Consider the following 12,359-nt stretch of genomic DNA (forward strand, 5'->3'; position numbering starts at 1 on the left):
GGTCTCCGGCTCCCCTGCTCGGATTTACCCCTGAGGACCAGCAACCGAGCTACCTCTGCTCGTGCCCTGATCTGCCACCGGCTTATGGTGCTGGAGGATTTATTTCATTTATCATTTGCTGTATGCATTTTCTTTGCTGAAAAAAAAAAAAAAAAAAAAAAAAAAAAAAAAAAAAAGGTATTTTTTATTTTATTTTATCCTTGTTTATTATAATTTTCTTTTTCTTTCTCTTTTATCCTCGTTTTTTAATTTTTTTTCTTTTCTTTTTTTTTTTTTCCCCATTCATTCTTCCTTTTTGCTCCCTGCCTTCCTGCGAATGCTTATTTTCTCGGGGTTTGTTGTTTGGTTTTTGTGTTTTGTTTGGGTTTTTTTTCCCCTGTATCACTCTGGAAGTGAAACGCATTTTAGGCCTCAGCCTTAAGGAAACCCGAATCATAGCAGTGCAGGTGGCCTGAGAGTCTGCACCTGGCCGGATCCCTTCGACGTGCCTCCACCCCCGGCCCCCGGACGGGCAGCACCTCGCCCCGCCAAGCGAGGAGGGTCCGGGGAGGTCCCCACCTGTGTCCCGGCCCCGACGGCCGGAGAGAAAAGAGGAGCCGGGGGTGAGACGCCGCCGCTTTGCCTTTTCGGCGCCGGGGCTTGCTCAGAGGCGGCTTTTAATTGCTAAACAAAGCGACGCGTTTCCTTCACGCCCGTCGGGAGCTGCCGCTTCTTTGCCAAGCCCCGATGGTGAGGGGAAAAGCCAAAAAAAAAAAAAAAAAAAAAAAAGAAGGAAAAAAAAATACCCCCAAAAAACAATTAGAAGAAGATGCAGCTCGAGGCTGAGAGGCGTGGGGGGTTACTCCAGGTTGGCTAAAAATAACTTCTCCTAATTAAAGAAAAGTGACGTCAGACGTGCAGGACGTAGAAGAGGGGAAGGCAGCGGACTCGTTCCTGGGCGATCACGTTAAATAATTCAGGGCCGGCCTGGTGACCGGGCTCTTCCGAGGTGCGGCCAGCGGGGCCGCCCGCCTTGCCTGGGGCCGGGGTCAGCCGAGGAGGGAGCCGGCAGCGGCGCCGTCCCGCCCGCGGCTGGGCCGGAGGTCCGCGGGGCCGGGGCCGGTGCAGCACCATGGCCAGAGCCACACCGGCCCCGCCGTCCCTCCCCGCCCCGTCGGGCCGCCCGCCGCTGTGGGTTGTTTTCTCTCGTGCAGATGAAGGAGAGTCCCGCGGCCCCCGTGGGCGGCCCAGGGGAGCAGGAAGCGAGTTGTCTCCGGGCGATGCCACCCGGAGCTCCGGAGCCAGGGCAGCCCCGCCGATCCCTCCCCAAGCTTCTCGCTGGCGCTTTGCGCTGTGCCAAGGAGCCATTTTGTAGGCATCCTGCTAAAATTGAGCCAAAAAGAAAGCCCAGACAACCTCTACCCGTCCCCTCAAAAAAAAAAAAAAAAAAAAAAAAAAAAAAAAAGCCAAACCTAAAATAACCAAAATTAAAAAAAAAAATAATAAAAAATTCCACGATTCCCAAAGCCTAAAACCAAATAAAAATACCCCTAGCGCAAGCTATTATCTCCCACGTACTGGTGCTCAGCCTACACGGAGAGGGTCAAGGCGAGAGCTCCGAGCAGATCAAGACATTACGAAAAGGAGGAGCAAGGAAGAAAAATATTATCATCTGTATTTCTGCCAAGAAAATAACCTCCTTTGACCGGCAGAGAGAGGGGATCCCGTCTCCAGCCCCGAGAAGCCCGGCGAGGTGCGGTGGTTTACCCACAGCATCCTCGCCTGAGCGACACGGCGGCCCGGAGGCTCGGCACGGCGGGCGGGAGACCTCGCACGGCGGCAGCCGGGCAGAGCTGCTGCTTCTCGGGGCTGGCTCTGCCCGTCTGGGCCCCTTCGCCGCTGTCGCAGGGACGACGGGGCTGGAGCGGGGCCGCATCGCCGCCCAAACGGCCCCGGGAGTGGGGAGAGCTGCCGGCGGCGCTCCAAGCTTCTCCCCGCCACCGGGGCCCCGCGGTGAGAAACGGGGCCTCTCCCGTGGGGGAAAAAGCGAGGCCGGTCCCTGGGCCAGACGAGCCCTTCGTGCCCGCTCGGTGCCACCGTCCCCGCACCGCCGGGCTGCCCTCCGAGGCAGCGGCGCGGACGGGCGACTTCCCCCGCCGCAGCCGCCAGCATTCTAGCAGCGAGCACCCTAACAGAAAAACCGATAAATTAGGAGAAAATCCAAGGCCGCAAAATTAAGGAGATCTCATTCATGGGAATTTATTTCCCCCCCCCCTCCGTCTTCAGGATAGATTAAAATAAACGCTGGCCAAGTCTCCTCCCGAGCGGCTCCGGGCCGCGGGGAAATCATCGAGGGGCTGGGGAAGGAAAAAATATTTCTCCCCACCTTCTCCAGCCCCGTCGGGGCGGCCAGAGCACCCCCGGGCCCGTTTCTCGTTAGGCAGGAGGCAGGAGGGAACCGGCAGTTCCCGGGAGCCAAGCAGGGGTGGCCGGGCTCGCCTGGGCGCCGGGAGCAGCGCCGGCTCGCAAAGGGCTGGCAGCCCTCGTCCTTTAGCTTTTAGCCTGATTGAGCACGTAGATTTTATTTATTTAATTTTAAAATTATTTTTAAAGGGATGGCGGGGAGGGGGAGGGCGAAGAGAGGGAGAAATAAATAATCCGAGCGGAGCTCGCCGGGAGACGGAGGCGGCGGGACCGGCAGGCAGCGCTCTGCCGCGGCTGCTCCCGCCGAGATCGCTTCGTTTCGCGGATCCCTCGTTTTGTAGCAGGTCACATTTTACCCTCGTCTGGGTATTAGAGAAAGGCGATGTTTAGAAACGGTGAGAGATTACAATTTTAATTTTTTAATTTTTTTTTTCTTTTTAGTGAGGAGCAGGTCAGTTAAACACCCCAGATAATCATATTTACCTTCTGGCATTTTAGTCTGATTATTGTTGCTGTTATTATTTGTATGTGCCGGATTCGCCGCTACACGCACATCGCGTTAAAAATCTGTGCAGGAAATAGCAGAACCTGGAGGGGAAATAATTAAAACTGTGGGGAAACGGGGAGAACAGAGGATCTGTGGGGGATCACGGGTGCGCCCCCGGGGCACGCCTCGGGACGGGCGGGCCCCGCGCCTGGCTGGGAGAAAGGGTCTTTCGGACTCCCCCAGGTGCGGGGGCCGGACGGGAAGGGCATTGCTGGGGGAGGAGAAGGTGTGAGAGATGTAGGCTGCATGGGAGGCGGGGGGGTGCGCGGGGAGGAGGGGAAAAAATGGGAGAAGGAGCCAGGAATACGAAAAGAAAATGGATGGAAAGGGAAAAGGTGGGGAGAAAGGAAAGGCCAGGGAAAGGGAGAAGATTGAAGGGGAGAGGGGATGGGGAGAGAGACGAGAGGGGAAAGGGAAAGAGGCGAAAAGGAGAGAGGGGAGTGCCGAGGAGGAGGAAAGGGAGGCTAGTTGCAGGTGCAGGACTGTGCAGGGATGCTGCTGCTCGCCTCTCCCCCGGCCCAGCGGAGGTGCCGAGGGGGCACGTCGGGGCGGGAGGAAGCGAGGAGGGGGTAAGGGGACGTGAGCGATCCGCGGCGCAGCCCCTGGCACAGGCCGGGGCCAAGGCCGGCGGCGGGCGCGGCGGAGGGGCCGGTGCCGCCCGGTGCCGCCCGGTGCCGAGCCCAGCCGCCGGCCCGCCCCGTCCCATCCCGGCCCCGCTGCAAAGCCCATCCCGGGCTGGAAAGCGCGGGAAAGGGGGCGCTGATTTAAATGAGGGCTCGGGGATTGGCTGGGCGCGGCGTGACGTCACTTCCCAAAGGGGGCGATTACCATGCGAGGGGAGTAGAAGTTGGGCAGCGGGGCGGGAGCGCGAGTGCCGCTCGCCGGGCCGGGCCGGCGGGCTGGGCACCCAGCGCCTCCGCGGCCCCACAGCCCAGCCCAGCCCAGCCCAGCCCAGCCCCGCGCTGCCCGGCCCGGCCTGCATCGGCTCGGCTCGGCTCGCCTTGGCGCAGCCCGACCTGTCTCGGTACGGCGCGGTTCGGCTCCGAGCCCCCGCGGCAGCCCGCCATACGCCCGTGGCTCTGCCCCGGCTCATCTTCTCCGCTTCGTATTTATCTTTTTTCTCTCTCTCTCTCTCTCTCTCTCTCTCTCTCTTTTTTTTTTTTTTTTTTTAATTTCTTTCCTTTTTTTTTTTTTTCCTTTTTTCGTCTTCTTTTTTTTTTTTTTTTTATTTTTTCTTTTTTCTTTTTTTTTCTTTTTTTTTTTTTTTATTTTTTATGTGTGTGTGGTTCCCGGTGGCAGCTCCTGGCCGCCCTGCCCCGGCCGTGCCCGCACCTTGGAGCGGACGGACGGACGGACAGACGGACGGATGGCCGGCATCCCCGACGGAGGGATGTTTCTGTCTTTGGTTATCTAGCTGTATGAGTGTTGTGGAGCCATCATAAAGCTAGATAACCGAAAGTAGAAATGACTTCCAGACCTGCTCGCCCAGGGGAAGCGGCCGCACCAGGACCGGCAGTGCAGAGACGGCCCGACTCGCCGCCCTGGGGGCTCCAGGTAAAGTCTGCGGTTCCGCGACCTCCCCGTCGGGCCGCTCCGGGTAGCCCGGGGCTCCGCGGCAGCGGGCGGGAGGGACGGGGACAGGGAGGCCAGCCCTGCGTCAATTCTTCCTTTGCCAAATAAATCCGGGGTTTAATTATCGGTTAAATGCACGTCGAAATTCACTCCTAGGCTGCGGGGCGTCGCGGCTCGGGGGGCATGGAGAGAGCGAGCGCCCTCCCCAAACAAATCTTCCCCTCCGTCCCAGCCTACGAGTCAGACCACGAAACCCCCCAGCTTTTGGCTATCTTTCCTTCTCTCTCTCTCTCTCTCCCTCCTCTGCTCTATTTTTTTCGGCTTTGGATTTGATCCTGGCCTCCCTTTGGAAGGTCAAGTTGGTGAGAATGTGATCTCTTTGCTTGCGTGGTGGCTGTTGCTTTTGTCCGTAGCTGCGGGGGGATGCCCGGGGAAGGGGTCCCGCTGCTGGATGCGCCCCTCCTGCAGCCGCCCGGCCCTGAGGCTTCTCTGGGAGCCGAGCACTTGGCAAGGCACAAAGCCTCCCTCACCTCCGCTGCAAGCCCCAGAAGTTGAAACATAATATGTATTACAATGTCTAGCAAGTAATAATAATAATAATAAAAAAAAAAAAAAAAAGGTGGAAAAAGAAAGAAAAGAAAAGCAATTGGCACATCTGCATTCCGTTCCCATGGCGACACAAAGCACCGTGCTCTCCGCCGAGCCTCCCCGGCACGTTTTCCCAGCTGGCGTGGGGCGAGCGCCCCTGGCCGGGACTGGGGTCCCCCGGGCCCCCCGGCACTCTGGGGCAGGCCGGGAGCATCGCCACCAGCCCCTCGCCCGGCGCCAGCCGCTCGCATCCCGCAGGGATGATCCCCGCGCTGCCGCCCAGCCACACGGGCCGCGACAGCTCCGGGAAGGCTGCAGAGAGAAGCCTTCCTGTGGCAGGGGTGCGAGTGGGTTGTTAGCTGCCTCTCTGCCCCCCCTGGAGATGCTGCGGGAGATGAGGAGGGCTGGGAAAGGCGCTGCCGCGTTCCCGCTACCCGGCGAGGTGGAGCGCGGGTACCCTGCTCCGTCCTCTCCTCCGCAGTGGGCATCCCTTGCCGAGGGAGAGGGGGGCACCGCAGGCCTGAGCTGCCCGTGCCCAGCGGCAAGAGGTGGGAGCCCCTCGCACCTCGCAGGCAGGTTTTCCACCTTCCCTTGCACGGGGTAATGGCGTCAGATGCCACGTAGGCCCGCAAAGCTAAATCTGCCTGTGCACCCTTCCAGGGCCAGCAAAGCACCGCCATAACCACAGTAAGGAAAAAGGATCTCAGCCTGAATTTGGCTATACCGGGAGAAAGAAAAGTTCTGAGGAGCTGTTGTTATATATTCTAATGAGAAGTCATTGGAGAAATTAAAAAGGGCAGAGAAAGACGAAGACGCCAGCACTAATTCCGCAGGAAGCCTCCCAGGGAAAAGGCTGTGTGAGTGTGAACACTGAAAAGCATGAAGGCCTGGAATTAGACTATCATTTAGAAAGCGTTACTAATCCGAAGTTACAGCAGTAATTCCATGATTTGCTGGGTCCCACACGCAGCGCCAGAATTAAAGATACGGATTTTCTAGAAATGTAACTCAACTGTGGCACCGAGTCTCGGCAAGATCCGAATGAATCATTCATTCCAAAGGCAGCGAAAGACGTGTCATTAAGAACCAACCTCCTTCTCTCCAGCCCATCTGGAATATGTATACTTGATGCAATCCCAGAAATTGTGGAAGAGATCGGAGGTGGGGAGGAAGGAATGTAGTCCTTTCCCTCCTTTATTATGTTGGCTATTTTTAAGAAATAATTTTCCAATTATTTTCACAATATTGTGAGTGGCGCTCAATTCTTCTCCTATTTATTTTTTTCCCCTTTTCGTGCGCTAGCATCAAGTCAGGTGCGAACGGTTTCAGTGGAGATGCTTTAAAACTAGACTGAACAAAGCAGGAGGGAACCGAGCAAGGTGGTTGATGAATGCATTTATTCCGGAGTAATGATTTGATGGGGGATGGAGGAAAGAAACATTCAAATTCCTAATGAATGTAATTCAGGAGGAATCATTCAACCAGCATGTTAGAGAAAATCTGTTTGGTGGGAGTGTTCTGCACTGGCAGAACCCAGGAGGTATTTCTGTCCCTGGCTTTTGTAATTGCAAAAGGTGAAAATATAAAAAGAGGATCTGAGGAAAAAAATATACACACATATAATAAATGTCTTTGTGTGTGTATATATAAATACATATATATATATAATTTTATGAAATAAAATGGAAGTGTGGAAATCCGTGTCTACATGAGAACTCTTACAAAGGATTGATGCAAGCTTTTTCACCTTGCTATTCAATCAGCTGGTCAGAAACCACTCTTGACTTTTACTATTTTTTTTCTGCACAAAATCACCTCTCCTGAGCTGATTTTTCAGGTATTTTTTCAGGCCATGTACTCGGTACACTTACCCCAGAGCAGTTCCCCCGAAGAGGACTGAGACAGGGACTGAGCGTTTGGCCTTTAACGTCCAGGAGAGAGAAATTGCGGTTGCATTTTTCCTGGTGCTTTGAATGCTTCATTTTTTCCCCCATTGTTGGCATGAGCCTATGGGTGTCTCGAGGAGGTGTGAAGGCAGCACCCCCTCAATTAACAAGGGAGTGGCAGTAAGTGATGGGGGACAGGGGTATGACAATCCCCAGCTCATACGTGTGTGGGTGGGGGGTGAGGCAGTGGATGAAGCCCCCCAGAAAATCTCTGCTTGTGACATACCCGCTGCATCTAGAGATTCCCCTGGCAGCCCACCGACAGGTCTCTGCTCTCTGTGTCTTTTTTTTTTGAGTGCCATATTGGAAGGGAGGTCCCCAAGGGTCTGTCTTTGGGCCGGGGATGGATTTTGGCTGGGCACAGTTCCCTTTGTTGGCTTTGCTTTTTGCCCTGTGAGGGTAGCTGTTGGTTAGGATGGGTCTTTGCCCCTACGTAGGCAAAACCCAGAAGGGAAGGCATCTTTTTCGGGCGTGCTGAGATGAGAGTCCGTGTCCCGGCATTCCTGGTTCCTTCTCTTCTCAGTGGGACTCTCCTGGTGCAGCAATAGGATGCAGCGTAGGCCAAACGTGGGTGAGGTTCCTGGAGCTGGGTTGTGATGTCTTTGTTCTTCAGGCAGAGCTGGGGATGGGCAGAGGGAGACAGAAACAGAAGAATCAGCATGTGCCATTGGGGGATAAATGGAAAATACAGTTTGCGGGTTTTATCCCAGGGAAATGATTCTCTCGGAGATCGTGTGCTCCTGCTCATGATTTCTCACCTCTTCCTAAAACTTGTCCACCATTCAGAGGGTTTGGCTTAGTTCATGAAATGAAGGGGGTTTATACCAAATACCTGGGGAAGCCAAACTCATCAGGGCTCGGGGTCAGGTGGAGAAGGGGCTGTTCAGGCCCTGCTGTTTGAAGGAGCTTCTCTGGAAGCCAGGCTGTGTGAGCATGCACCCTTGGTTATGGATGAAATCCCATCAATGGGCATTTTTGTGGAACTGCCTGGCAATGGCGAGTTGCACTCTTGAGGCCGGGCTCTGCCATTTCTTTTGTCTCTCTCGGCTCCCATGCCCTCCCTTCACCCTTGATGCAAATGGACGGTGCCTCTCTTTACCTGCTGCTGGCATTGTCCGTGCTGCCGGAGAAAGGGCAGAGCCCAGGAGCTTGGAGAGTCCATCCAACCTATGGCCATGGATGGGTGCTGCTCATCCACCAGGGAGGGATCACAGCTGCCTGCTGGAAACAGTCTCGTGTCTGGGTGGAGGGAAGGTGCTGATTTGGCATCTGCAGGTGCAAGCACTGAGGCGCCTGGCACGTGGCGGTGCACACACACCGTTTGCTGGTGTGGGTACTGAGTGTCACCCTGACACTGCTGCTGCCGCATCTCAGCCCCCCAGTCGTCCTGAGTCTCTGGATGTCCCCAGGGGCCACCAGCATGAGATGGACATGTGGCTGCCCATCCTGGCTTCCCCAACACATGGTACAGGCGTCGCCCTGTCCAAGTTGGGGATTTTGATGTTTCGTGCTCACAAGCCTGGTCACCTTGGAAAGGTGTTTGCCAGGTCCCAAACTGGAAAAACATTATCTCAGGCTTCTCACCGTCCCTCTGTTCCTCTGAGAGCATGTTTGCCACCAGAGCTTGCATAGGAGGCTGGGCCATCACACTGCCTGCAGCTGGGCTCCCGGCATCCGCAAAGAGTCAGGACGAGGTTCTGGCTTTCGTGTTTTCTAATATTTATTCAGGGGCTCAGGTTTGGTTAGGAGCGTTTGCCTTGAAAGCTGAGGAGTGGGGGTAAAAAAAAGAAAATGGGGGGAGCAAAAGAACACAATCTCCGGCAGTTAGCTGTCTCTTGGAAACTCAGCTTGCTGTTCCTATAGAGGCTTTCTCTTTGCCTTCACCCTGGTCTGGCCTTAAGTACCACTTTAAGCGGGCTTTGCTCATTCACATCCAGGCTCCTTAGAGCAATTGAGCCCGCGGGGGTTTGAAAAGAAGGGACAGTCCTTCAATGGCAGGACCTTGGGCCAGGCTAATTGGTTTTGGTTCAAGGGGATACTGGATTTGTGAAAAGCCCAAAGACATCTTTCCCACGCCAAATCCCGGCTCTTCAGAGGGGGAAGTGAGGGGTGCTAGGTGGAGAAGGGAACTGAAAGAAAGATGGTTTAGTTGAGGAACCTTGTAAGGACCCGGATGCCCAGCAGCTTTGGCAGGGATGGGTGCAGCCGCGGGCAGCCCCAGGGTGGCACAGCACCAGGGCCACGGTGCCCTTCCTCCTCGGGGTAGGTGGACAGTTGTGCCTGGCTCCCGGTGGCATGCTGGCAGCAGTGGCCTGGTTTCATTAAAACCAGGATTTTTCAGTGCATGCCTGACTCCCATGGAGATGCTACAAATGCTGGGAGGATGGGACATGTGTCCAGAAACCAAATTGTGTCTGTGTGTTCACCTGTGCAGCCATGGGGGAATTTGTTGAGGTCTCTTGTATTTCATCTTGATTTAGGAATTTATTTATTTTTAAACATTTGCTCTCTCTGGCACCATTCCAGCAGTCCCACGACCTTTACTCTCCCCAATCCATAAAAATCACTTAATTATTGGGCTGAAAATCAAGGCTTGGAAACAAAGCCAGCTTATGGGACCATCAGTTCTTGATATATTTCCTGAGAGGACATATTTCTGGGCACCTTCAGAGCAGAGCACACAGCTTGTTGGATATGAGATATCAAGGCATTATTTATTGAGGAAGTCTTCACACTCCCTCATCTGTTATAATTAACTGATGACATTTTTTCTTAGGTTCAAAATATGGTGAAAAACTATAATTAGCACGAAGCTGAGGCACTGCATTAAAATGTCTCCTATAGTTAATGTAGGGTAGTCGTGCTATTTATTATAGGAGGAGCTGGCTCTGACCTCTGTGTTGCCTAACACTTTTTATTGTAAAGATTCTTGAACTTTTTTTTCTTTTTGAGAACCTCTGACACTCCCATTGTTTGCTGTGGGCCCTTGAAATTCGTCTGGGGGAAGCTCTTCGAGTCGAGAAATGCCTATTCTTTGTCCCTTAAATTCCTTTCAGGTTTAGCTGAATTATGAATTGTTCGGAATCACGATTTCCCTTCGCTTGCCTCTTGGGGGGGGAGGGGGGGAATTAAAATTTATTGTTTCCCTGGAATAATAATAACAGATCAGGAGCAGGGTGAAACCATGGACTCCCACCACTTTATTGCAGAGCTCTAGACCAGTCAGGGAAGGTGGGAGGGTGTTCACAGCCAGCTCCATCACCCCTTTCCACCTTTAGGTCATATCCTTCCAGCACAGACCCTTCTCCTGGGAGAAAACTCCTCCGTTGTTCTGGTGCCAGGAGGAAAAAGTGAAGGGTATGTGGGTGCATTGGCCTGGGCACTGCCAGCCCCAGCAGTCCTCTTCTCTGCCGGCCCCAGGAGAGCAGCCTTCTGCCGCTGCCAGATAACATTAGTCCTGTATTTCATAGTGGCAGAAATCTGTGCTGAGGCTTGGGGCTTGAAATCTCTCTGCCCGTGCAGGATGAAGCAGGGATGGGTGCAGGGTGGAGGAAGGGGAATTTGTTACACTTGCCTACAATTGTTTTTCTTTTTGCTTATATAAACAATCTATTATTTATTAGCTATAAATAATGCATTTTTCTGTATGTTTAGAATGCACGTGATTTCTGTATATTAAAAATGTACATGGTTGAAGGCACCAAAGCAAGCACTGGCAAGTCGGGGGTACCTGATTTCATTTTGACCATGAGACGTTCATTCAGCCTCTCCCTGCCCATGCCCTTACGAGGCTGACGACACGGTCACAGCCTATTTTTAGCTCACTCCCTCTTTTCCTGTCCAGAGTGGCTGCACAGCGAGGTAGAATTAGGATTGCATGGGCAGCCATAAATTGGACGTTTCCTAACTTTGAAGTGCTTGACCACGCAATCTAAGCGAGGGCTCTTCAGGGCAGTATTTCTGCATGTGGCGTTAACTGCATTGGCTGGGGACGTCAAACACAGGGGTAGAGAAAGCTGTAGAGCAGAAAAGACCTATCAGACTATTGAAAGTGTTCGTTTGAATAGGTGGGGGAGTCAACAGAGCCTACACTTGATCTGAATGGCCAAGAAGATGTCTCCAAGCTGAGAGGGGGGAAGCCTTTGTTCCTTCAGTCCCTGCCTTGATGTTTTCTTTGCCTTTGGTTTTCCCTCGTTCCCTCCTAAGGAGGTTTGGGCTCCTGCTTTTGAGGAACCTTTGGCTTGTGTAGTGAATTTGTGTGCTGGTGGAAGCGAGGGTGTCCCTAGGAATGTGCACACACACACACACTCTCCCGTCATCGCAACAGCAGACGTGTGCTACCAGCTCGTAGCTGGCTGATTGGCATCCTTGCCTTGTCTTGCCTTGCCTTGCACACTCCCTCTTTCCCATGTCACTGTCAGGAGCCATTCCACATGTTGGAGGGAAACGAGAGGCCTTTGTGTTTTACATAGGACGGATAATCTCTTTTTTAGCTGATGGAAGAATTACTCCAAAGGTGATTATATGCAAAGCACATTTATCTTTGCTTGAAATAGCATTTTTTTGTTTTCTTTTTTTCCTTTGTTTACTGGTGGGTATCTCCATTCTGGCTCTCAGTAAGGTGCTTGGCTGTCTGTTTTTGAGTGGAGTGGACACCATGAGCAAATCAGTCTGGAAAGTAAGCAGCCCTTTGTTTTACTTTCCCAGGTATAATGCAGTCACAGCCCCTTGCACACACCTTGTGCCGATACCAGAGCACTCTCCCCCAGCTGGCAGTGTATTTGCCCTGGGTTATAATTATTTGACCGAGCAATTTTGTGTTTCCAGAATTCCTGGAACCTGATAGCTGCCTGGGGCTGTTTCTGGATCGGCACAGGTATCTAAGTGTCCTGTGTTTGGGTTTCCATTGTTTGGGTTTGGCTTGTGTTTCATGGGCATCTCTTTCATAACTTTCCCCCTCTCTCCTGCCTCTCAGTTCAGCAAAGGGCTTGTCTATCTGAATGCAGGCAATAAACATCTGTTCTCACCCTCACTTCTGTTAATGAGATAGAGACAGGTAAGCATCACACATACCAACTTCCCTGCTCTCAGCAACATCAAGGAAACGGTGACAAGCTATTAATGGAAAGTGATGGTCTGGGTGCTAATTAGTGCTTCCTTTTCAACTTTTACCTACATGTCTGCCTAGATGCCCATCCCAGCCTCTCCCCTCTCCCTGCATCCCTTTGTTTCCAGCACGTTCTGTGTTCACTGTGCTCATCCCATGTCGAAGAGTCTTCTCTAATTTTTCCCTACTGATCACT

General features: G+C 53.1%; 1 long non-coding RNA gene across 1 annotated transcript in view; it reads left to right on the plus strand.

Moving 5' to 3' along the window:
* Positions 1-3,924: 3,924 nt before the first annotated feature.
* The window catches only part of LOC136366985 (uncharacterized), a 35,698-nt gene continuing 27,263 nt past the window's right edge, over positions 3,925-12,359 (plus strand). The window contains exons 1-2 of the long non-coding RNA XR_010744618.1: positions 3,925-3,974; positions 4,250-4,504. This is a non-coding gene — a long non-coding RNA (uncharacterized lncRNA). The remainder of the gene's footprint in view (positions 3,975-4,249; positions 4,505-12,359) is intronic.

Source organism: Sylvia atricapilla, chromosome 13 (assembly GCF_009819655.1).
Source record: "Sylvia atricapilla isolate bSylAtr1 chromosome 13, bSylAtr1.pri, whole genome shotgun sequence".
In the NCBI taxonomy this organism is placed as follows: Eukaryota; Metazoa; Chordata; class Aves; order Passeriformes; family Sylviidae; genus Sylvia; species Sylvia atricapilla.